The 27,570-nt window shown below is 30.3% G+C and overlaps 2 long non-coding RNA genes and 1 pseudogene across 2 annotated transcripts; 2 read left to right on the forward strand and 1 right to left on the reverse strand.

The window, feature by feature from the left end:
• Positions 1–98: 98 nt before the first annotated feature.
• On the forward strand, positions 99–2,720 carry LOC111206790. The gene is made up of 2 exons (XR_007324695.1): positions 99–1,647; positions 2,424–2,720. It is a non-coding gene; the product is annotated as an uncharacterized LOC111206790 (long non-coding RNA).
• Positions 2,721–9,681: 6,961 nt separating this feature from the next.
• Positions 9,682–11,364, forward strand: LOC125588592. The gene is made up of 2 exons (XR_007324696.1): positions 9,682–10,441; positions 11,208–11,364. It is a non-coding gene; the product is annotated as an uncharacterized LOC125588592 (long non-coding RNA).
• A 7,085-nt stretch (positions 11,365–18,449) lies between these two features.
• LOC106406585 lies at positions 18,450–23,596 on the reverse strand (annotated as a pseudogene).
• Positions 23,597–27,570: the final 3,974 nt, after the last annotated feature.

Raw genomic sequence — 27,570 nt, forward strand, 5'->3', positions numbered from 1 at the left:
AAACAAGAGTGGACTATTAATAAAATATATGATCACATTATTGTTAGAAGTAACCAATATTACGTGTAAAATCAAAAGCTTAAGAAGAGTTAAAAAGATAGAGACGAAATCACAACCAATATTTAAATGTGAGATAATCAACTAACACGTAATTTTGTACACATTGTAAAAAAAAAAAGCAAGAGTTGATTATCAAACAAAAAAGTGTTAGAAAGAGCAACAGATCATTCAAGGGCAGACTAGGTTTGAATTGGCTTGACAGATGGGATGCAGACATGCCATAGGAAAGTCTTACAAACTCATCAGACAACGCAAAGAAAAGTGATAGCATTGTTTCTGAACATGACAAAGCTTTGGTCATGAAGAAAAATTTCACAACCAGAGTTTTTGGTAGACCTCCTCCAATGTCATCATCAGCTACGAGTTTTGAGACTTCATCCACATCTCAGTCTCTATTTCAATTCTCATGAAGTTTCCTTTAGAGAAGAGGTTATTACAAAAAGCCAAGTTACATGAACCTAACACAATCTATCAAAGGTAAGAAGAGACGATCAACCAGTATTCTTCATCTTCTTGTTTCAAAATCACTGTTTGAAAATAAACAGTCAATGTCTTACAACGAAGATGTGAATGTAAAGTGTTGTGCATGTTCGGATCCATCTTGCACCCAGTGGAGTGATCTATATCCACATGCTCAAGTAACAAGGAGAAATATGTAGGCAAAGAAGCTAAAGTAAACATTGTTTCATTAAATCATTAAAGCATTTCAACACCTTGACGGTTCTAAAACACACACAAAATGCTGATTTATTGATATATAAGCAACTTCTATGTATGTTTTTTTACATACGAGTTAGTATGAAAACCGCTGCAATGTTGTTGTTTGACCACTTTTATTATTTAATAGTTAACTTCTGATGATTCTAAGATAATATGTTATTCCCAACTCTTGTCAATATGAAAGCAAGAGCAAAGTTTCATCTTTATACATGAAAGACCAATAAAATGACCAAAAAACATAGTTTAGACGAAAGCTTCCTAATAAAATTTATTCTCACTATCTAAATCTAAAACTGAATTCAATTCATCTATCTGATTATTATATAGTTTTCATTTTCGTTATTTTATTGAATTGAGTAAAAAAAATTCAATTATAAACTTAGTAATTTTTTAGTATAATCTTATAAATTATGTAACGTGTGGGACATCCACCTAATAAACTATTAATTTAAATAGTAATGTTTGAAAAGTATTTTATTGACATTGTTTTAAATAAATTCATAATTCTAAAAATAGCAATAACTTTTTGAAAACATCAGATTTATGTACACGCATAGGACACATACCTTTTTATTTACTTAAAGGTAAATGAACGAGTCTAAATTTTCCACATGTTATATGAGCAAAACATGGATTTTTCTAAATTGGATTAGTTTTTATCGGAACACATTAATGTGCGTTTCTTAAATTAGATTTTTAATATGTATATATACGTATGAATACTTCTTATATTTAAATAAAAAATAGAATACTTCATCTCTTTCCTAAATTTTTAAGCCAATATCAATCCATTTCTATAATCCAAGATGAAGAAATCCCTTCAACTCTCGTTTACGTTCTTAATTATCTCCATCATTCTCTCACAAGGTTTGTATTTACATCTTAATATATTGCATATATTAATTCCATAATAAATTGATTATACTAAAATTTGACTTTTAAAATATTGTAAACCTCAATATAATAAATTTTATTAACTATATAAAACATAGCATTAAATTATCTCTTTGTGTAAAATTCATAAATTTGCAGAAGGCTAGAAAATATAGATAGTATGGTCAGAAATGTTTGCGTTAAAATTGAAAGGATCAACCATGAAGTATTTAACTGTTTTTTATACTTTATGCAATTTTAATTTTTTTAATGTATGGGTTTATATATGATGAAGAACTATTATGATAAAATAATATTAAATAATTTCATTTTTATCAACTATTTATGAACATTTTGTCCTGCACATACAAGTGATTTAACCAACATTTTTCATAATATGGATGAACTATAGTTCTTACGTAAATTTATTTGATATTTTAATTAAATTTATATATTTTTATAGGTAATATGTTATGCTTTTCCAATACATACAGAAGTTGTTCTTAAAATATCAAAATTTTATGCGTAATGTTTATTAATATGCACACAATTCTTAAAACCATATTTTTCACAAAATAAAAAATAATGTGTGACCAAACGATATGCTCATTTTTTTTATTTACTGGCAAAATATATTTCTTTTTTTTTTTGCTTATAACGTTTAAAACGAAATGTTATTAAACATTTTTTGCTGATAAATAAATTTTTTATTTCATAAAATCTATATATATATTCTAACAATTAAAATTTAATATTTTAATATCTTACAGGAATGATGGCAGATGCGCAGAAAAAGAATTGCCCTCATAAAATTCCAATAAAAGGAAGCTATTGTGCTCCAACTATATGTTTGGATAAGTGTAAGAAGCAACATGGAACTGTTGGTAGTTGTGCAGAAGAAAAAGGATTTTGTAACTGCGCTTGTAAGTAAGGGTTCTCACTAAGTGTTATGAATCTAGTAATGTCCAACCAAAGTTTTATATTATTTCTTTTAACAATAAGTCTAAATGTTTGTCTCTGATTTGTGGATCTATTTATAATAAATAATAATATGAATGTTAAATAAATACAAATGTGTAAAACAAGAGTGGACTATTAATAAAATATATGATCACATTATTGTTAGAAGTAACCCATATTACTTGAAAAATCAAAAGCTTAAGAAGAGTTAAAAAGATAGATATGAAATCACAACCAATATTTAAATGTGAGATAATCAACTAACATGTAATTTTGTACACATTGTAAAAAAAAAAAAAAACAAGAGTTGATTATCAAACAAAAAAGTGTTAGAAAGAGCAACAGATCATGCAAGGGCAGTCTAGGTTTGAATTGGCTTGACAGATGGGTTGCAGACATGCCATAGGAAAGTCCTACAAACTCATCAGACATCAAAGAAAATTGATAGCATTGTTTCTGAACATGACAAAGCTCTGGTCATGAAGAAAAATTTCACAGCCAAAGTTTTTGGTAGACCTTCTCCGATTTCATCATCAGCTACGAGTTTTGAGACTTCATCCACATCTCAGTCTCCATTTCCATTCTCATGAAGTTTTCTTTAGGGAAGAGGTTATTACAGAAAGCCAAGTTACATGAACCTAACACAATCTATCAAAGGTAAGAAGAGACGATCAACCAGTATTCTTCATCTTCTTGTTCCAAAATCACTGTTTGAAAAGAAACAGTCAATGTCTTACAACGAAGATGTGAATGTAAAGTGTTGTGCATGTTCGGATCCATCTTGCACCCAGTGGAATGATCTATATCTACATGCTCAAGTAACAAGGAGAAATATGTGTGCAAAGAAGCTAAAGTAAACATTGTTTCATTAAATCTTTAAAGCATTTCAACACCTTGAGAGTTCTAAAACACACACAAAATACCGATTTATAGATATATAAGCAACTTCTATGTATGTTCTTTTACATATGAGTTAGTATGAAAATTGCTGCAATGTTGTTGTTTGACCACTTTTATTATTTAATAGTTAACTTCTGATGATTCTAAGATAACATGTTCTTCCCAACTCTTGTCAATATGAAACCAAGAGCAAAGTTTCATCTTTAGACATGAAAGACCTATAAAATGACAAAATAGCATAGTTTAGACGAAAGCTTCCTAATAAAATTTATTCTCACTATCTAAATCTAAAACTGAATTCAATTCATCTATTTGATTATTATATAGTTTTTATTTTTCATTATTTTATTGAATTGAGTAAAAAAATTTAATTATAAACTTACTAATTTTTTAATATAATCTCATAAATTATGTTACGTGTGGGACATCCACCTAATAAACTATTAATTTAAATAGTAATGTTCGAAAAGTATTTTATTGACATTGTTTTAAATAAATTCAGAATTCTAAAAATAGCAATAACTTTTTGAGAACATCAGATTTATGTACACGCATAGGACACATACCTTTTTATTTACTTAAAGGAAAATGAACGAGTCTAAATCTTCCACATGTTATATGAGCAAAACATGAATTTTTCTAAATTAGATTCGTTTAAATCAGAACATATTAATGTGAGTTTCTTAAATTAGATTTTTAATATGTATATATACGTAAGAATACTTCTTATGTTTTAAAATAAAAAATAGAATACTTCATCTCTTTCCTAAATTTTTAAGCCAATATCAATCCATTTCTATAATCTAAGATGAAGAAATCCCTTCAACTCTCTTTTTCGTTCTTAATTATCTCCATCATTCTCTCACATGGTTTGTATTTTCATCTTAATATATTGCATATAGTAATTCCATAATAAATTGATTATACTAAAATTTGACTTTTAAAATATTGTCAACCCCCATATAATAAATTTTATTTACTATATAAAACATAGCATTAAATTATCTCTTTGTGTAAAATTCATAACTTTGCAGAAGGCTAGAAAATATAGATAGTATAGTCAGAAATGTTTGCGTTAAAATTGAAAGGATCAACCATGGAGTATTTAAATGTTTTTTATACTTTATGCCATTTATAATTTTTTTAATGTATGGGTTTATATATGATGAAGAACTATTATGATAAAATAATATTAAATAATTTCATTTTTATCATCTATTTATGAACATTTTGTCCTGCACATACAAATGATTTAACCAACATTTTTAATAATATGGATGAACTATAGCTCTTACGTAAATTTATTTGATATTTTTAATTAAATTTATATATTTTTATAGGTAATTTGTTATGCTTTTCCAATACATACAGTAGTTGTTATTAAAATATCAAAATTTAATACGTAATGTTTATTAATATGCACACAATTCTTAAAACCATATTTTTAAAAAATAATGTGTGACCAAACGATATGCTCATTTTTTTATTTACTAGCAAAATATATTTCTTTTCTTACTTATAACGTTTAAAAAGAAATGTTATTAAACATTTTTTGCTGATAAATAAATTTTATATTTCATAAAATCTAAATATATTTTTTAACAATTAAAATTTGAAATTTTTATATCTTACAGGAATGATGGCAGATGCGCAGAAAAAGAATTGTCCTCATAAAATTCCAATAAAAGGAAGTTATTGTGCTCCAACTATATGTTTGGATATGTGTAAGAAGCAACATGGAACTGTTGGTAGTTGTGCGGAATAAAAATGATTTTGTAACTGCGCTTGTAAGTAAGGGTTCTCACTAAGTGTTATGAATCTAGTAATGTCCAACCAAAGTTTTATATTATTTCTTTTAACAATAAGTCTAAATGTTTGTCTCAGATTTGTGGATCTATTTATAATAAATAATAATATGAATGTTAAATAAATACAAATGTGTAAAACAAGAGTGGACTATTAATAAAATATATGATTGCATTATTGTTAGAAGTAACCAATATTACGTGTAAAATCAAAATCTTAAGACAAGTTAAAAAGATTGAGATGAAATCACAACCAATATTTAAATGTGAGATAATCAACTAACATGTAATTTTGTACACATTGTAAAAAAAAAAAGCAAGAGTTCATTATCAAACAAGAAAGTGTTAGAAAGAGCAACAGATCATGCAAGGGCAGTCTAGGTTTGAATTGGCTGGACATAGGGAAAATTGAAAGCACTGTTTCTGAACATGACAACGCTTTGGTCAGGAAGAACAATCTCACAACCAGAGTTTTGGGTAGATTTCTCCAATGTCATTATCAGGTACGAGTTATGAGACTTCATCCACATCTCAGTCCCAGTTCCCTTCTCAGGAAGTTTCCTTGAGGAAGGAGGTTATTACAGAAAGCTAAGTTACATGAGCCTGACATATCATGCAAGGGCAGTCCCAACAAGAAAATGTTAGAAAGAGCAACATATCATGCAAGGACAGTCCAGGTTTGAATTGGCTTGACAGATGGTTTGCAGACATGCCATCTGAAGGTCCTACAAACTCATCAGACAACGAAGGAAAATTGATAGCATTGTTTCTGAACATGACAAAACTCTAGTCAGGAAGAAGAATCTCACAACCAAAGTTTTGGGTAGAGCTCCTCCAATGTCATCATCAGCTACGAGTTCAAAGACTTCATCCACATCTTAGTCCCCATTCTCTTCTCATGAAGTTTCCTTTAGGAAAGAGGTTATTACAGAAAGCCAAGTTACATGAGCCTAACACAATCTATCAAAGCTAAGAAGAGACGATTAACCATTATTCTTCATCTTTTTGTCCCAAAATCACTGTTTGAAAAGAAACAGTCCATGTCTTACAACGAAGATGTGAATGTAAAGCGTTGTGCATGTTCGGATCCATCTTGCAACCAGCAGAGTTATCTATATCCACATGCTCAAGTAACAAGGAAAAATATGTGGGCAAAGAAGGTAAAGTGAACATCGTTTCATTAATTCATTAAAGCATTTCAACACCTTGATGGTTCTAAATACACACAAAACACTGATTTATAGATACATAAGCAACTTCTGTGTATGTTCTTTTACATACAAGTTGGTATCAAGGCTGTTGCAATGTTGTTGTTTGACCACTTTTATTATTTAATAGTTAACTTTTGATGCTTCTAAGATAATATGTTCCTCCTAACTCTTGTCAACATGAAAGACCAATTAAAGGTTTTGATTAAATACATACTAATTTTTTAATATAATCTTATAAGTTATGTTACGTGTGGGACATCCACCTAATAAACTATAAATTTAAATAATAATGTTTGAAAAGGATTTTATTGACATTCCTTTAAATAAATTCATAATTTTAAAAATAGCGATAACTTTTTGAAAACATCAGAATTATGTACACGCAGAGGACACATACCTTTTTATTTACTTATAGGAAAATGAACGAGTCTAAAGCTTCCACATGTTATATGAGCAAAACATGGATTTTTCTAAATTAGATTCGTTTAAATCAGAACATATTAATGTAAGTTTCTTAAATTAGATTTTTAATATGTATATATATGTAAAAATACTTCTTTTTTTTTTTTTGTCATCAGCATTACAGATTTCTAAATAAGTTACTTCTTATGTTTTAACAAATAGAATACTTCATCTCTTTCCTAAATTTTAAGTCAATATCAATCCATTTCTATAATCCAAGATGAAGAAATCCCTTCATCTCTAGAAAATAGGGTCAGAAAGTTTTGCGTTAAAATTGAAAGGATCATCCCTGAAGTATTTATTTGTTTTTTTTATGCTTTAGTCCATTAATATTTTTTTAATGTATGGGTTTATATATGATTAAGAACTTCCATGATAAAATAATATTAAATAGTTTTATTTCTTATCATCTATTTATGAACGTTTGTTCCTGCACACACAAATGATTTAACCAACATTTTTCATAATATGGATAAACTATAGTTCTTATGTAAATTTATGTGATATTTTAATTAGATTTATATATTTATAGGTAATCTATTATGCTTTTCCAATACATACAGTAGTTGTTCTTAAAACATCAAATTTTTATATGTAATGTTTATTAATATGCACACAATTCTTAAAACAATATTTTCACAACATAAAAAAATAATGTTTGACCAAACCATATGCTCATTTTCTTTATTTACCGGCAAAAACCATTTCTCCATTTTTTTACTTATAACGCTTAAGATAAAAAAATTATTAAACAGTTTTTGTTGATAAATAAGTTTTATATTTCAGAAAATGTATTATATTTTCAAACAATTAAAATTTGGGTTTTTATATCTAACATAAATGATGGCAGAAGCACAGAAAAATAATTGTCTTCATAAAATTCCAATAAAAGGAAGCTAGTGCATTCCAAATAAATGTTTGGCTATGTGTAAGAAGCAACATGGAACTCTTGGTAGTTGTCCGGAAAAAGAAATTTGTAGTTGTGCTTGTAAGTAAGGGTTCTCACTAAGTGTTATGAATCTAATAATGTCCAACCAAAGTTGTATATAATTTTTTAACAATAAATGTCTAAATGTTTGTCTCAGATTTGTGGATCTATTTATAATAAATAATAATATGAATGTTAAATAAATACAAATGTGTAAAAAAAGATTGGACTATTAATAAAATAAATGATCACATTATTATTAGATGTAACCAATATTGTGTATAAGATCGTAAAAGCTTAAGACGAGTTAAAAAGATAGAGATGAAATCACATCCAATATCTAAATGTGAGATAATCAACTAACATATAATTTTGTATATATTGTAAGATAAAATAAAAATAAAAATTAAAAAGCAAGAGTTGATTATCAAACAAAGAAGTATTAGAAAGAGCAACAGATCATGCAAGAAGAGTCCATGTTTGAATTTTCTTGACAGATGGGTTGCAGACAAGTCATGGGAAGGTCATACAAACTCATCAGACAACGCAAAGAAAATTGATAGCACAGTTTCTGAACATGACAAAGCTCTGGTCATGAAGAACAATCTCACAAGCAGAGTTTTGGGTAGACCTCCTCCAATGTCATCATCAGCTACGAGCTCTGAGACTTCATCCACATCTCAGTCCTCAGTTTCTTCCCAGGAAGTTTCCTTGAGGAAGGAGGTTATTACAGAAATCCAAGTTACATGAGCCTGGCAAAATCTATCAAAGCTAAGCAGAGATGATCACGGTATTCTTCATCGTCTTCTTCCAAAACCTGGTTTGAGAAAAAACAATCCATGTCTTACAACAGAGATGTAAATGTAAAGTGTTGTGTTTGTTCGGATCAATCTTGCAACCAGTGGAGTGATCTATATCGACCGGTTCAAGTAACAAGGAGAACTATGTGGGAAAGAGGCTAAATTAAACATCGTTTCATCAAAGATTGTTGCAATGTTGTTGTTTGGCCACTTTGATTATTTAATAATTAACTTCGGATGCTTCTGAGACAATCTGTTCCTCCCATTTTTTGTCAATATGAAACGAAGAGCAATGCTTCATCTTTAGACATGAAAAGCCATTTAAATGACCAAATAACATAGTTTATACCAAAGCTTCCTTATAAATTTTACCCGTTCTAAAAATTGCTCTTACTATCAAAATCTAAAACTGAATTAAATTCAATTATCTTACTGTTACACAGTTTTCACTAATCACTATTTTAATGTATAAACTATAAAAATAAATTAAATACTTACTAAATTTTTAGATTTAATCCATAAATTATATTACAGTTCAGAGATTTCATCCACATTTCAGTCCCCAGTCCCTTACTCATTAAATTTTCCTGAGGAAGGAGGTTATACAGAAAGTCAACTTACATGAGCCTTACTCAATCTATCAAAGCTAAGAAGAGATGTCAGGTTCTTCTTCATCTTTCTGTTCCACAACACCATTTAAGTAGAAACAGTATATGTCTTACAACGGTGATGTGAATGTAAAGGGTTGTGCTGGTTCGGAGTAGACTGATCTATATCCACCAGTGCAAGGAACATGGAGGCATATGTGGGCTAAAAAAAACATCATTAACTGAATCTTTAAAGCACTTTCAACATCTTGTTGGTTCCATGAAATACATAAATGGATTATAGGTTATTGAAGCCATTGTTGTATATGTTTCTTACTTATAAATTAGTTTGAAGACAGCAATGTTGTTGTTTGGCCACTTTGATTATTTAATAATTAACTTCTGATCTTTCTGAGACAATATGTTCCTCTTATTTCTTGTCAATATGAAACCAAGAGCAAAGTTTCATCCTTAGACATGAAAGGCTTATTAAATGACCAAATAACATAGTTTAGACGAAAGCTTCCTAATAAAATTTATTCTCACTATCTAAATCTAAAACTGAATTCAATTCATCTATCTGATTATTATATAGTTTTCATTTTTTGTTATTTTATTGAATGAGTAAAAAATTTAATTAAATACTTACTATTTTTTTCATATAATCTTATAAATTATGTTACGTGTGGGACATCCACCTAATAACCTATTAATTTAAATAGTAATATTTGAAAAATATTTTATTGACATTGTTTTAAATAAATTCATAATTCTAAAAATAGCAATAACTTTTTGAAAACATCAGATTTATGTACACGCATAGGACACATACCTTTTTATTTACTTAAAGGAAAATGAACGAGTCTAAAGCTTCCACATGTTATATGAGCAAAACATGGATTTTTCTAAATTAGATTCGTTTAAATCAGAACATATTAATGTGAGTTTCTTAAATTAGATTTTTAATATGTATATATACGTAAGAATACTTCTTATGTTTAAAAAAAAAAAATAGAATACTTTATCTCTTTCCTAAATTTTTAAGCCAATATCAATCCATTTCTATAATCCAAGATGAAGAAATCCCTTCAACTCTCGTTTACGTTCTTAATTATCTCCATCATTCTCTCACAAGGTTTGTATTTACATCTTAATATATTGCATATAGTAATTCCATAATAAATTGATTATACTAAAATTTGACTTTTAAAATATTGTAAACCCCCCATATAATAAATTTTATTTACTATATAAAACATAGCATTAAATTATCTCTTTGTGTAAAATTCATAACTTTGCAGAAGGGAAGAAAATATAGAAAGTATGGTCAGAAATGTTTGCGTTAATATTGAAAGAATCAACCCTGAAGTATTTAACTGTTTTTTATACTTTATGCCATTTATAATTTTTTTAATGTATGGGTTTATATATGATGAAGAGCTATTATGATAAAATAATATTAAATAGTTTCATTTTTATCATCTATTTACGAACATTTTGTCTTGCACATACAAATGATTTAACCGACATTTTTCATAATATGGATGAACTATAGTTCTTACGTAAATTTATTTGATATTTTTAACTAATTTTATATATTTTTATGCTTTTCCAATACATACAGTAGTTGTTCTTAAAATATCAAAATTTTATACGTAATGTTTATTAATATGCACACAATTCTTAAAACCATATTTTTCACAAAATAAAAAATAAAGTGTGACCAAACGATATGCTCATTTTTTTTTATATACTGGCAAAATATATTTCTTTTTTTTTTTACTTATAACGTTTAAAATGAAATGTTATTAAACATTTTTTGCTGATAAATAAATTTTCTATTTCATAAAATCTATATATATTTTCTAACAATTAAAATTTGAAATTTTAATATCTTACAGGAATGATGGCAGATGCGCAGAAAAAGAATTGTCCTCGTAAAATTCCAATAAAAGGAAGCTATTGTGCTCCAACTATATGTTTGGATAAGTGTAAGAAGCAACATGGAACTGTTGGTAGTTGTGCGGAAGAAAAAGGATTTTGTAACTGCGCTTGTAAGTAAGAGTTCTCACTAAGTGTAATGAATCTAGTAATGTCCAACCAAAGTTTTATATTATTTCTTTTAACAATAAGTCTAAATGTTTGTCTCAGATTTGTGGATCTATTTATAATAAATATTAATATGAATGTTAAATAAATACAATTGTATAAAACAAGAGTGGACTATTAATAAAATATATGATCACAGTATTGTTAGAAGTAACCAATATTACGTGTAAAATCAAAAGCTTAAGACTAGTTAAAAATATAGAGATGAAATCACAACCAATATTTAAATGTTATATAATCAACTAACATGTAATTTTGTACACATTGTAAAAAAAAAAAAAAAAAAAAAAAGCAAGAGTTGATTAACAAACAAGAAAGTGTTAGAAAGAGCAACAGATCATGCAAGAGCAGTCTAGGTTTGAATTGGCTTGACAGATGTGTTGCAGACATGCCATGAGGAAGTCTTACAAACTCATCAGACAACACACAGAAAATTGATAGCATTGTTTCTGAACATGACAAAGCTCTGGTCATGAAGAAAAATTTCACAGCCAAAGTTTTTGGTAGACCTTCTCCAGCTACGAGTTTTGAGACTTCATCCACATCTCAGTCTCCATTTCCATTCTCATGAAGTTTTCTTTAGGGAAGAGGTTATTACAGAAAGCCAAGTTACATGAACCTAACACAATCTATCAAAGGTAAGAAGAGACGATCAACCAGTATTCTTCATCTTCTTGTTCCGAAATCACTGTTTGAAAAGAAACAGTCAATGTCTTACAACGAAGATGTGAATGTAAAGTGTTGTGCATGTTCGGATCCATCTTGCACCCAGTGGAATGATCTATATCTACATGCTCAAGTAACAAGGAGAAATATGTGGGCAAAGAAGCTAAAGTAAACATTGTTTCATTAAATCTTTAAAGCATTTCAACACCTTGAGAGTTCTAAAACACACACAAAATACCGATTTATAGATATATAAGCAACTTCTATGTATGTTCTTTTACATACGAGTTAGTATGAAGACTGCTGCAATGTTGTTGTTTGACCATTTTTATTATTTAATAGTTAACTTCTGATGCTTCTAAAATAATATGTTCTTCCCAACTCTTGTCAATATGAAACCAAGAGCAAAGTTTTATTTTTAGACATGAAACGCCTATTAAATGACCAAATAACATAGTTTAGACGAAAACTTCCTAATAAAATTTATTCTCACTATCTAAATCTAAAACTGAATTCAATTCATCTATCTGATTATTATATAGTTTTCATTTTTCATTATTTTATTGAATTGAGTAAAAAAAATTAATTAAATACTTACTAATTTTAATATAATCTTATAAATTATGTTACGTGTGGGACATCCACCTAATAAATTATTAATTTAAATAGTAATGTTTGAAAAGTATTTTATTGACATTGTTTTAAATAAATTCATAATTCTATAAATAGCAATAACTTTTTGAGAACATCAGATTTATGTACACGCATAGGACACATACCTTTTTATTTACTTAAAGGGAAATAAACGAGTCTTAAGCTTCCACATGTTATATGAGCAAAACATGGATTTTTCTAAATTAGATTCGTTTAAATCGGAACATATTAATGTGAGTTTCTTAAATTAGATTTTTAATATGTATATATACGTAAGAATACTTCTTATGTTTAAAAAAAAATAGAATACTTCATCTCTTTCCTAAATTTTTAAGCCAATATCAATCCATTTCTATAATCCAAGATGAAGAAATCCCTTCATCTCTCGTTTACGTTCTTAATTATTTCCATCATTCTCTCACAAGTTTTGTATTTACATCTTAATATATTGCATATAGTAATTCCATAATAAATTGATTATACTAAAATTTGACTTTTAAAATATTATAAACCCCCATATAATAAATTTTATTTACTATATAAAACATAGCATTAAATTATCTCTTTGTGTAAAATTCATAAATTTGCAGAAGGCTAGAAAATATAGAAAGTATGGTCAGAAATGTTTGCGTTAAAATTGAAAGGATCAACCCTAAAGTATTTAACTGTTTTTTATAATTTATGCCATTTATAAATTTTTTAATGTATGAGTTTATTTATGATGAAAAACTATTATGATAAAATAATATTAAATTGTTTCATTTTTATCATCTATTTATGAACATTTTGTCCTGCACATGCAAATGATTTAACCAACATTTTTCAAAATATGGATGAACTATAGTTTTTACGTAAATTTATTTGATATTTTTATTTAAATTTATATATTTTATAGGTAATATGTTATGCTTTTCCAATACAAATAGTAGTTGTTCTTAAAATATCAAACTTTTATGCGTAATGTTTATTAATATGCACACAATTCTTAAAACCATATTTTTCACAAAATAAAAAATAATGTGTGACTAAACAATATGCTCATTTTTTTATTTACTGGCAAAATATATTTCATTTTTTTTACTTATAACGTTTAAAACAAAATGTTATTAAACATTTTTTGCTGATAAATAAATTTTCTAATTCATAAAATCTATATATATTTTGTAACAGTTAAAATTTGAAATTTTTATATCTTACAGGAATGATGGCATATGCGCAGAAAAAGAATTGTCCTCATAAAATTCCAATAAAAAGGAAGCTATTGTGCTCCAACTATATGTTTGGATATGTGTAAGAAGCAACATAGAACTGTTGGTAGCTGTGCGGAAGAGAAAAAAAATTTGTAACTGCGCTTGTAAGTAAGGGTTCTCACTAAGTGTTATGAACCTAGTAATGTCCAACCAAAATTTTATATTATTTCCTTTAACAATAAGTCTAAATGTTTGTCTTTGATTTGTGGATCTATTTATAATAAATAATAATATGAATGTTAAATAAATAGAAGTGTGTAAAACAAAAGTGGACTATTAATAAAATATGTGATCACATTATTGTTAGAAGTAACCAATATTACGTGTAAAATCAAAATCTTAAGACAAGTTAAAAAGATTGAGATGAAATCACAACCAATATTTAAATGTGAGATAATCAACTAACATGTAATTTTGTACACATTGTAAAAAAAAAAAAGCAAGAGTTGATTATCAAACAAGAAAGTGTTAGAAAGAGCAACAGATCATGCAAGGGCAGTCTAGGTTTGAATTGGCTTGAAAGAGGGAAAATTGATAGCACTGTTTCTGAACATGACAACGCTTTGGTCAGGAAGAACAATCTCACAACCAGAGTTTTTGGTAGATTCCTCCAATGTCATCATCAGGTAGGAGTTCTGAGACTTCATCCACATCTTAGTCCCCAGTTCCTTCTTAGAAAGTTTCCTTGAGGAAGGAGGTTATTACAGAGAACCAAGTTAAATGAGCCTGACATATCATGCAAGGGCAGTCCCAACAAGAAAGTGTTAGAAAGAGCAACATATCATGCAAGGACAGTCCAGGTTTGAATTGGCTTGACAGATGGGTTGCAGACATGCCATGGGAAGGTCCTAAAAACTCATCAGACAACGAAAGGAAAATTGATAGCACTGTTTCTGAACATACAAAACTCTGGTCAGAAAGAACAATCTCACAACCAGAGTTTTGGGTAGACCTCCTCCAATGTCATCATCAACTACGAGTTCTGAGACTTCATCCACATCTTAGTCCCCATTTCCCTTCTCATGAAGTTTCCTTTAGGAAAGATGTTATTATAGAAAGCCTAGTTACATGAGCCTAACACAATCTTTGAAAGCTAAGAAGAGACGATTAACCAGTATTCTTCATCTTTTTGTTCCAAAATCACTGTTTGAAAAGAAACAGTCCACGTCTTACAACGAAGATGTGAATGTAAAGCGTTGTGCATGTTTGGATCCATCTTGCAACCAGTGGAGTTATCTATATCCACTTGCTCAAATAACAAGGAAAAATATGTGGGCAAAGAAGGTAAAGTAAACATTGTTTCATTAAATCATTAAAGCATTTCAACACCTTGATGGTTCTAAATACATACAAAACACTGATTTATAGATACATAAACAACTTCTGTGTATGTTCTTTTACATACAAGTTAGTATGAAGACTATTGCAATGTTGTTGTTTGGCCACTTTTATTATTTAATAGTTAACTTCTAATGCTTCTAAGATAATATGTTCCTCCTAACTCTTGTCAACATGAAAGACCAATTAAAAGTTTTAATTAGATACTTACTAATTTTTTAATATAATCTTATAAATTATGTTACGTGTGGGACATCCACCTAATAAACTATAAATTTAAATAGTAATGTTTGAAAAGGATTTTATTGACATTCTTTTAAATAAATTCATAATTCAAAAAATAGCAATAACTTTTTTAAAACATCAGAATTATATACACGCAGAGGACACATACCTTCTTATTTACTTAGAGGAAAATGAACGAGTCTAAAGCTTCCACATGTTATATGAGCAAAACATGGATTTTTCTAAATTAGATTCGTTTAAATCGGAACATATTAATGTGAGTTTCTTAAATTAGATTTTTAATATGTATATATATGTAAGAATACTTCTTATGTTTTAACAAATAGAATACTTCATCTCTTTCCTAAATTTTAAGTCAATATCAATCTATTTCTATAATCCAAGATGAAGAAATCCCTTCAACTCTAGAAAATAGGGTCAAAAAGTTTTGCGTTAAAATTGAAAGGATCATCCCTGAAGTATTTATTTGTTTTTTTTATCCTTTGGTCCATTAATAATTTTTTAATGTATTGGTTTATATATAATTAAGAACTTCCATGATAAAATAATATTAAATAGTTTTATTTATTATCATCTATTTATGAACGTTTGTTCCTGCACAAATGATTTAACCAACATTTTGCATAATATGTATAAACTATAGTTCTTATGTAAATTTATGTGATATTTTAATTAGATTTATATATTTATAGGTAATTTGTTATGCTTTTCTAATACATTCAGTAGTTGTTCTTAAAACATCAAATTTTTATATGTAATGTTTATTAATATGCACACAATTCTTAAAACAATATTTTCACAAAATAAAAAAATAATGTTTGACCAAACCATATGCTCATTTTCTTTATTTACCGGCAAAAACCATTTCTCCTTTTCTTTACTTATAACGCTTAAGATAAAAAAAATTATTAAACAGTTTTTGTTGATAAATAAGTTTTATATTTCAGAAAATGTATATATATTTTCAAACAATTAAAATTTGGGTTTTTATATCTACCATAAATAATGGCAGAAGCACAGAAAAATAATTGTCTTCATAAAATTCCAATAAAAGGAAGCTAGTGCATTCCAAATAAATGTTTGGCTATGTGTAAGAAGCAACATGGAACTCTTGGTAGTTGTCCGGAAAAAGAAATTTGTATTTGTGCTTGTAAGTAAGGATTCTCACTAAGTGTTATGAATCTAATAATATCCAACCAAAGTTGTATATAATTTTTTAACAATAAATGACTAAATGTTTGTCTCAGATTTGTGGATCTATTTATAATAAATAATAATATGAATGTTAAATAAATACAAATGTGTAAAAAAGATTGGACTATTAATAAAATAAATGATCACATGATTATTAGATGTAACCAATATTGTGTATAAGATCGTAAAAGCTTAAGACGAGTTAAAAAGATAGAGATGAAATCACATCCAATATTTAAATGTGAGATAATCAACTAACATATAATTTTGTTTATATTGTAAGATAAAATAAAAATAAAAATATAAAAAGCAAGAGTTGATTATCAAACAAGGAAGTATTAGAAAGAGCAACAGATAATGCAAGAAGAGTCCATGTTTGAATTTTCTTGACAGATGGGTTGGAGACAAGCCATGGGAAGGTCCTACAAACTCATCAGACAACGCAAAGAAAATTGATGACATTGTTTCTGAACATGACAAAGCTCTGGTCATGAAGAACAATCTCACAACCAGAGTTTTGGGTAGACCTCCTCCAATGTCATCATCAGCTACGAGTTCTGAGACTTCATCCACATCTTAGTCCCCAGGAAGTTTCCTTGAGGAAGAAGGTTATTACAGAAATCCAAGTCACATGAGTCTGGCACAATCTATCAAAGCTAAGCAGAGACGATCACGGTATTCTTCATCTTCTTCTTCTTCCAAAACCTGGTTTGAGAAGAAATAATCCATGTCTTACAACGGAGATGTAAATGTAAAGTGTTGTGTTTGTTCGGATCAATCTTGCAACCAGCGGAGTGATCTATATCGACCGGCTCAAGTAACAAGGAGAAATATGTGGGAAAGAGGCTAAAGTAAACATCGTTTCATTAAAAACTGTTGCAATGTTGTTGTTTGGCCACTTTGATTATTTAATAATTAACTTCGGATTCATCTCAGACAATCTGTTCCTCCCATTTTCTGTCAATATGAAACGAAGAGCAATGCTTCATCTTTAGACATGAAAAGCCATTTAAATGACCAAATAACATAGTTTATACCAAAGCTTCCTTATAAATTTTACTCGATCTAAAAATTGCTCTTACTATCAAAATCTAAAACTGAATTAAATTCAATTATCTTATTGTTACACAGTTTTCACTAATCACTATTTTAATGTATAAACTATAAAAATAAATTAAATACTTACTAAATTTTTAGATTTAATCCATAAATTATATTACAGTTCTGAGATTTCTTCTACATTTCAATCCCCAGTCCCTTATTAAATTTTCTTGAGGAAGTAGGTTATACAGAAAGTCAACTTACATGAGCTTTACACAATCTATCAAAGCTAAGCAGAGATGATCAGGTTCTTCTTCATCTTCCTGTTCCTGTTCCACAACACCATTTAAGTAGAAACAGTATATGTCTTACAATGGAGATGTGAATGTAAAGAGTTGTGCTGGTTCAGAATGGACTGATCTATATCCACCAGTGCAAGGAACATGGAGGCATATGTGGGCTAAAGAAAACATCGTTAACTGAATCTTTAAAGCACTTTCAACATCTTGTTGGTTTCATGAAATACATAAACGGATTATAGGTTATATAAGCAATTAATGTATATATTTCTTGCTTATAAATTAGTTTGAAGACAGCAATGTTGTTGTTTGGCCACTTTGATTATTTAATAATTAACTTCTGATCTTTGATAATATGTTCCTCTTATTTCTTGTAAATATGAAACCAAGATCAGTTTCATCTTTAGACCAATACAACAGTTTTAGACCAAAGCTTCCTAATAAAAGTTACACAAGTCAGCATCAACTGTATCTTATCTCACATTTCTCATCTTCCTTACTTGGTTGCTATTTTACAAAACTCAGCTACAAGGAGTTGGATCTTGTTTCCTCGTCTCGAATAACCTTATTTTATCAGTGATTCGGTGGGACCAGTGCTTGCTTCTCTGCAAGCTCCCTTACCTGCAACAGAATCTGCATAGGAATGTGCATCGATCCATGTTTCTTGAGACTTCCCTGGAAACACAACCCCAACACATATTCCCAAGGTTTTGTTGGCAAAGGAAAAAAGAAGTTTACAAGCTAAAGGGATGTATATATAGAGAGAGAGAGGTACCATGATGTTTGAGGGACTCTGAGCAAAGTTTGTTCTCAGAAGATTTCGCCATTTGTCCTACAAATTACAACAAATTGATCATAAACAAAGCCTAGATTGATAGGACTATCTCAAGAGAGGTTAAGAAGTTGAATTACCTTGAGATCTACAGGGGTACGGTATGAATGAGATGAAAACGAAAGCTTTTTGATTTCAGACCACTTTCCAGCTCCATACTTGGCTACACCTTCTACTAATTGTGTAACCTCAGATAGAGTCCAAGCTCGGTGATGCTTCCTTCTAAGTCCACCACCTTGCATCGTTGGCAAGCCAATGTTATTATTGTCATCTGAGCTATTTCCAGATGAGTCTATGTTCTCTGTCTCCATGTCTTCATCAACCTCAGTGAGAACATCCTCCTCATTGTTGCTGCTACTTGTAGCTGACTGCATTTGCAACGATAAACTGTATCATATATGCAAAACCAATTTCTTCTAAAATTATCAAGTGTAGAATGACGAAACCAAAAAAACAGGTATGTCTTACTTCTTTCTGGTCTGGTCCAGAAGCCGACTTTAGCACTTCATTGTGTAGCATGTTACTCTCTCCTGAACTAGCTTTTGCCTCCAAGCAACTGGAGTGACATTCCTAAACAATGTTGCATTATCCTTTTTAAATACATTCCAACTTAGAAAAAAAAAGCAAAGCCAAATAACTATATTGAGAAGAATGAGTAGTAAACCAAGAGAAAATACCATAAGAGCCATGATGTTCTCTCTTGGACAGCTTCTCCGGACAAGAGAAACATAAGGAACCTCAATTTCAGATCCAGCAAGGGACACCACCCTGGTGACGGTGACTCTCTTCCCTAAGGAGACGCTAATAGACCTCACCTCAGATTTTTCTGATAGCTTCTCATCTTTTGAAGTAACCACTGGCTGTTTCTCATCGTTTTCTGAAAGTTCTTCAATGTATCTTCGTGTAGGTTTCCTAACCCTTTTTGCAGCCCTCTCTTCACTAGAAAAATCCTCAGTGAGACTATGTCCAGAGGCATTTGAATGTCCATCGGCATGATCAGTACTAGATGGTGCATCATTGGCCTTGTCTTGATTTTCAACTAGCTTTTTATCTTTAACTGTCAGGTTAGTGGTTGGTACATTACAGGAATTAGTAAGTCCCATTGTAATCCTCCTTTTAAGCCAAGTCTTGTCCGTAACAGTCGTCGCACGGCCAAAGGTTGCCTTGAATGTTTCTTGCAGTGCCTTAATAGGTAAATTATTCAAGCATATCTCCCCTCTAACTAAAGAAAAATCAGGTCTTTGAGCATCAGCAGGGGGCGCTGTAGGTTCAACCGTATTAGATTGATCCACATTGCATCCGTGCTGAACATTTGATGAGAAAGGAATGGGTTGCTGCAGCAAAGGTTCATGGTGGACATGATCCTCATCAAACATGTCGGTTTCATTACAAAGCTGAATGTTGGCATCTGGAGGAGCAGAAAGCATGTGAAGACTGTGTATCATGGCAAGTCTCTCATCCTGTTCAACCTTTTACAATATCTCTTCATTATACTGCAAAATATCAAATTTGGAGAAAAATATAAGGAGTAAGGTCATCTAGACGTCTTATGAAACTCCAAAACATGAAAACTTTTAGGACAAGAAATAAGAAAAGAGTAGTTGTAGAAAGATACAGTGCTAGAAAATAAAAATTCTATGTGAAACAGGACCAACCTCAGGTTGAGTATTCACTTCTTGTGTATATGGTTCCACATATTCAGACTGCAATAAACCTGAACTAATAGCTGATACAAAAAAAAAAGTTATCTCCAAGATGTAAGCAAACAATAACTGAATCCAGGAGAAAAAAATCCAGAGAGACTTATGGGCATATATCACTTATAAAAAAGTCTGCATGAATGTGAAATAGATTGATAAAAGTTTAGAGAAGTGCATCTGGATATAAAATGCATTTGCTAGCACCAAAAAAATGTTCCCATTAAAAAAGAGAGCATCAGTTGAACATGTAAGGAATGGTAAGAAGTAAACCTTGAGAAGTTTCTTCTAGTTGGGACAACCGAGAAGCTAACCCTTGGGCAGGATTCTGACAAGCATCTGATGGAGTATGCATATCCTGTCTCATTGACCTCAACTATTTCTTCATCGGTTGCAGGCACTAGTCTCCCATCTCCTGCAACCTATACCATTTCCACAAACCACATAAGATTAGATTTTGAAAGACTAATACCTATATCCACAGTAGATAGATTTGTCAATTATAGAAGCTATACTCAAAATTTAAGGAAAATTACACCAAACTATAATTGTGACATTGAAAAGGACATAGTTTTGTAACTTTATACCCGGACAAGCTTGTAGGTAACAGGATTCTCAATCAGATTCGTCGGAGAAAGCGGTATGATCCTCGTCTGAGCACTGCCTTCAAACATATCTATGCAGTCCTCAACAGTTCCAACCACAGTTCTCATCGCAAACCGAACTCAAACGCAAAGCCTGAAATCCAAAACAGGAAAAATGCTAAATGATCAACATATTCTTCAAGTGAGACCCAAAAAAAAAAAAAAAAATCCATAAAAGAATGATTTAGAGAGAATCCAAGAATGCATAGTCCAAACAGATCACCAGATGTGTACTTTCATCCCCTTAGATTCTCAATTTACTAACTGACAGCATATCTGTACAATGACCTAAACCAAAATGGATTCTCCTTCAAATAATACCATGCCATCAAAACAAAAAGCAGTCACTTCATTAACTTTAGTGAAAAAGTATATATATTTCTTAACACAAAACAAGGCCTTTGAAGAGAAACAAAAACACTAAAATACTACAGAGGCTTTGCAGTTATTACAATCAATTGGGCATATTCGAGTGCAGCACCAGAGGTAAAGCCAAACCTTATCAGGAAAGAACAAAATCAAAGCTTTGAAAAAAAATACGGTGGAAAACTCTAATGCTTACCACCGGGGAATTGAGTTAGTCGCCGGTGAAATGGAAGGAAAGCGATTAAAATTTCCGGTGAACACGAAACGTCGGAGTCGAATTCATCTTCGAATAGTGGATTAAGAGAAGCTTCTTGGAATCTTAAAGCATAATAAAGGCAAATAAAATTGGGAGGAAAATAACAAAAGTGCGGACACGAAAGTGTTTTATTAACTCAAAAAAATCCTCTTTTATTTTGGAGTTGAAATCCGTATATAGGCTTCTGAGAGTTTATGACTTTATGGAGTTTTGTCTGATTTTGCCACGTCAGTAAATAGATGAATAATGAGTTAATGACGAAATAGAATTAACTACGTTCCATTTTCTGTCACGTGTACAAGAACGCTGAGTCGTCTGGGGTATCTCTAGACTAGAACTACGCGCCGTTTGACAGTTTGTGAAACGAAATTAAATTTCATTTGCGTAGGTGGGTATTTCTGTTAGTCCAGATTTAATTATTGTTTTATAAATTATTTTTCTTCAAAATTTTAAAGTCAATTACAAAAGAGACTTACTCTAAATGCTTAACATTGAGTGTTTTTGGATGAGGGAGAGTAAATCAAATGCTACAACAGCCAAGTCAACATCAATGTGAATTAATCCCCACCTAAGCAGCTATTAAGCATCAAACCTAATAAGTGGATCTTGGACTGAGAATCTAAACGTGCAAATCAACAGAGTGTACTTTTTTTGGAAAAGAAGTCTATTAGGAAAGCTCAAGTAGTTGAGATGGAAAGGCATGTTTTAAGAAAAGAGACAAGAGAGAATCAATACTAAAGGACGGACAACATAAGTGAACAATGTAAGGAGCTTCCGAACTCCCAAGAACTTGGACAATAGAGAGTTCAGAGAGACTATTAAACTCCAGTTTTACTATAAGCATCGTCTCTGGATCCTCTTTTACCATCAAATCTGGTGTAAGGATTAGGGTTGAGATGGATCAATGCTAAGCAAAAACACCGAGCAGAAAATGATCAACATATAGTTACATATAAGAATCATACATAAGGAGTAACTCAAGATGTAAATGGATTATCTCAAAGCAAGAACGATGACTACTAGTGAAATAAGTTGTATATCAAGTAAGAACAAGCTAAGATCATAATATCATTACTTAACAAAGAGATTCACTGGAGATATTAACAAAAGGAGAAGAAAACTAGTAAACAACAAGAAAAACAATTTATCAACTGTAAAAGCGATGAAGAGAGTCTTAAGCTTTATCAAAACCACATAACACCAAAATGACGTTAGAGATAAGGTTTGGACTTTGAGCACTTGGCAGAGAGAGAAGAGTGAAGATAATCTTATCCGCGAAGTTTGGGAAAACCTCTTCTTCTTCTAGAGGGTTACATTGAACTGTTAGGGAGAAGATTTACAGTAGCGTGGAGAGAACCAAACCTTTTCTTTTCTCTATTGAAACTGCCTTTTGGCATGTTTTGAATATGCGAGATCATGGTTTAATGAGGCTGCAGTTGTCTGTTAAGCCATCTTATAATAAGACAAATCATATGCTGACTTTACCCGCTTGGTTTCAACAACATTTTCATGAAGGAAACATGGTGCTGCAGCCAAAGGAAGCATAAGCAAGGAAGATGCTGCTCGCATATGTGTTGAAGTTTTAAGTGTGATCCTACTACCAATAGGACTGATATTCGAGGTAGATAACATTCTTTGCTTTTCTAGGGAAAGAAGAAAACCAGTAGACAAGTTTTATTTGATGCTACTTCCAATACAAAGATTACTGATGAGGCTTTGACTCTGTCAGTTTTAAAATGGAGAAGAGGCTGTTTCTGACTGGGAAGGACAGTTGATCAAAGTAATGCAGAGACATAGTGAAAATAGGGCTAGACAAAATATTAGTAAATTATGATTCGATTCATTATCTGTTTCAATCCGAACCGAAAAATTCGGATATACGTAACTCTACAAGCAAAACAAATACTAATATGCGATATTCGTAAGAAACGAAGCAAATCACAAATAATAAAAAATTTAAGAACGGGTATCCAATCTGATCCATGTAGGATCAAAATTATATTTTATATAAGTTTTACAATATTTTATTTGTTAAATTTATTATATTAGTTATTAAATTTTTTTAAAAAGTAAATATTTTTGTAATAAACTAGTACTATTTTGATTATTATTTATTTATTAAATTTTATTTTATTTATATGGATCGAATCGGATATCTGGCTAAAAACTAAAATTTTCTAGATATCCGGGACACCGAATATCTGGATGGCTATGGATCGAATCAAAGCGAATAATTGATTATTCGGACGAAACGGATCAGAGAACGAATACCTCCAAAAATTTGGATATTCGATATGTGCCTACCCCTAAGTGAAATATGTAAAGATTTGAAGGTGGGATGAACAAAACAGAACATTAGAGATCATCACACTACAAGAAAAATAAGTTTTATTAGCGGACGAAAAACGCTATATAACGATACGATAGCGGTTTTTGAAGCGCTGTATCATCGCCCGTGATAGTAGGTAAAGGACATTACATAGCGGTTTTTAACACTGGTATCTTTTCTTCCGCTACGATAGCGCTTTTCTATCTGTAATTAAATATTCTTTAATAGCGTATAATTTTTGTTATTATTACATTATTAAAAAATAAAAAATAAAATAAAAAAATAATTTAAAAAATTTTATATATCAATTTTTTTATGCCGATACATGAAAGTAAACCAAACTAAACCAATTTTTTAAAGAAAAATTGAAAAGCTAAACCTAAAACTAAAACCTAGTCTACGTTCCTTCTCCGCCTCTCTTCTTCTTCTTCTTCTCTTGCCCGCCTCTCTTCTCTTCTTTCTTGAATCTACCTCCATCACTACAGCTAGCTTACCCTTCCTCTTCCATTATGACTTCGTAGGCCTCTTTTTGTGCATCGCCTGTCGTCTTCGTAACTCCCCGCCGTCTTCAACCTCTTTGTGTGTCGGCCGCCGCCTCTGTCTCTGGATCATCATTACCCCCTCTATGTCATCATTATTCCAGATCTGTAAACAAAAGCAATAGATTTTATTTAAAAAAGATGAAAAGAAGATGAACGCTTAAGTAGAGATAGACCAAGGGGAGGAGGCGAGGGGTCATGGTTTCCAGACTTGAGCAAAGGTGGTGAGCTTAAATCCGTAATGACAGACAGCAAGTTTGAGAGATCGTGAGATGAGGATTGAAGAGATGGTGAGAGAGGAGGAGACGAGAGATTGCTAGAGAAGAGGAGACGAGAAATGCAAAAAAAAAAAAAATATTAAAGTGAATCACTTATGCCCCTTAGATCGAGTTAAATCTACGGTGGAGATTAAATATAGAAGCTATCCTCATCCTCCTGTTTTCACCAATGAAAAAATTTTCTCTTTGTTTTGTTAACTGACCAATTAGAAAAAAAAAAAGAAAAAAGATTAACAAAAGAATGAGTTATAACGATTGGATTAAAACCAATCAAAAACTGTTTTATTGTGTAACTAATTTTATTAATATATAACCTAAATTATCATTTACGTTTATAAAGTTAATGAAGAACTATTGAATTTCAGATTTAAAGTATAAGATTTTAGAGCAAAAGTCTATGTGATAGAGTTCTAAGGTTAGATTTAAGGTTTGAAAAATTAAATTTGAAAAGATTATATTTTTATAAGTATTATCTTTCAGATTTTTGATAAAAAAAAAGGTTAAGGTTTTGTGTTGAAGTTCTGTGAGTATAGATATAATAAATTTATTTTAGTCTTAACGTGTATGTTTTAGTATTGAAATTTTAGAACTATCAAATATGAAGTTTATGATTTTAGATTTAGAGATTATGTATGATATAGGGTTTGGATTTAATGTATATAGGTTTGGTGTTTAATTTTAAAATATTTAAGTTTATAGTTCTATATTTAAGATTTGGAGTTTAATTTCTAAAATATTATAAAGATTATAACTATATTAGTTAAATTTAGCTTTTTAGAGTATATGGTTCAGAAGTTTGTTTAGGGTTTATGGATTCAAGAAGTATACTATTATAACGTTTTTTATTTTATGTGCTATTAAATGAATACTATCATAGCGTTTCCAATTATGCCGCTCTATCATAGCGTTTCCAAAAATACAAACGCTATCTAAAACCACTGGATATGTCAACCATAGCAGAAAGCGAAAAAACGCTATCCTGGTCTGCTATTAAACGCACAATTTTCTTGTAGTGTCATTTTCTATAAACATCTTTCTGTTGATGAAGAGAAGATATTATTTGTCATTAGCAGATATCATTTCAACAAAAGATTACAGAAGCAACACTGTTGAAGAACTTCAAGCTAATTTACAAATATAACAAATCATTCCTTAACTCCACAGTCACATTAGCACTGAATCTACATAACACAAAGATTTGTCTGTCTATGCTACATTACTCGCATCTAGATCTCTTTTGGTTATTAGCCTTCCCATTAGATCTCAAGGTCCCAGTGGATTCTCCTGATGAAGCATCAATGGATTTGGCAAAAGAATGAGAGAGACCACCATAAAGACTTGCCACAGTTCTGATATTGTTATTGAGCTCTCTTATCAAACCAACATTTCGACCTAAGTGATCTGCTTGTTTGGACTCGTGGTTCTGATTGATCTCGTTGATCAAAAGCCTGTTTTGATCAAGAATATCTCGAACCTGAAGAAAGCTTTTCTGGAAATTCTGCAACACTTTGCCATCCATCTGGTATCAGAATATAACAAAACCATTGGAGAATATCAACTACCCTTGTATACATATGATACATTTAACAAAAAAGCTTAAGTCTTCTACTTCTTCCGTTGAACTTGTCTATAAGCTCTTGATCTCACATGAGATTCCAACTTTTCCAGTAGCACAAAGCAAAGATAAAAATAATTTTTAAGTTATATTTATCAGTCAATCTCAGAACCCTGAGTTTTGGACAAGATACCAATCAATGTTATGTGAAAAGAGATCTATGTATAGATAAAAAGAGAAGAAGTCAGACTTGTTCTATAAGTAGACCAGAGACAGGGACATAATCTCATCAAAAGTAGAAACCGATTCCATAAAATTCATAACACTATGTAACGTCTTTAAACTAACATCAGAAGCCAAAAGATTCATATCTACAAATCCAGAAAGCAAAGCAAAAATAATTCAAAAGCTTGACTATATACAAGAATAGGAAAAAAGATTATATTTCTTACCTTTAGAAGCAGAAAAGAACAAGCTCAGTGACGTACAGATAAAAGCAGAGATGAAATCGAGATTGTATTTTGTCGGGAAGTAAACAAGAATCTTATTTCTCGAGAAATAATATGACAATTATTGGATGTTGGTAAAGTAAATAAAAAGGAATCTACTTGTCGTCTCTAAGATAAACAGTCTGAGACAGAGAGATTTGAGAGGAATATATATGTACGTCAGTATGTGTATACATGTTCTGATCTCTTTTAAATCCTTTTTCTAAATAAAATATTTTTCGCATGTACTTACCCTGCATCTCAATTCTGTGGAGTTGATAAGGGAGGTTAAAGGTGTGCCAGTATATTAAATGTAAATTTAAATTTAATTTTTAAGACTACTATAGTAAATTTACTTTCATAAGAAAAAGTATGGATAATTTTGTAGCATATAGATAATTCTGTAGCATATAAATAATATATGTATTTAAATTACTATTCAGAGTTCAAACTCTTAATAAACCGAAAATATTGAACTCGGAT

The sequence above is a fragment of the Brassica napus genome, chromosome C6 (assembly GCF_020379485.1).
Source record: "Brassica napus cultivar Da-Ae chromosome C6, Da-Ae, whole genome shotgun sequence".
Classification (NCBI taxonomy): domain Eukaryota; kingdom Viridiplantae; phylum Streptophyta; class Magnoliopsida; order Brassicales; family Brassicaceae; genus Brassica; species Brassica napus.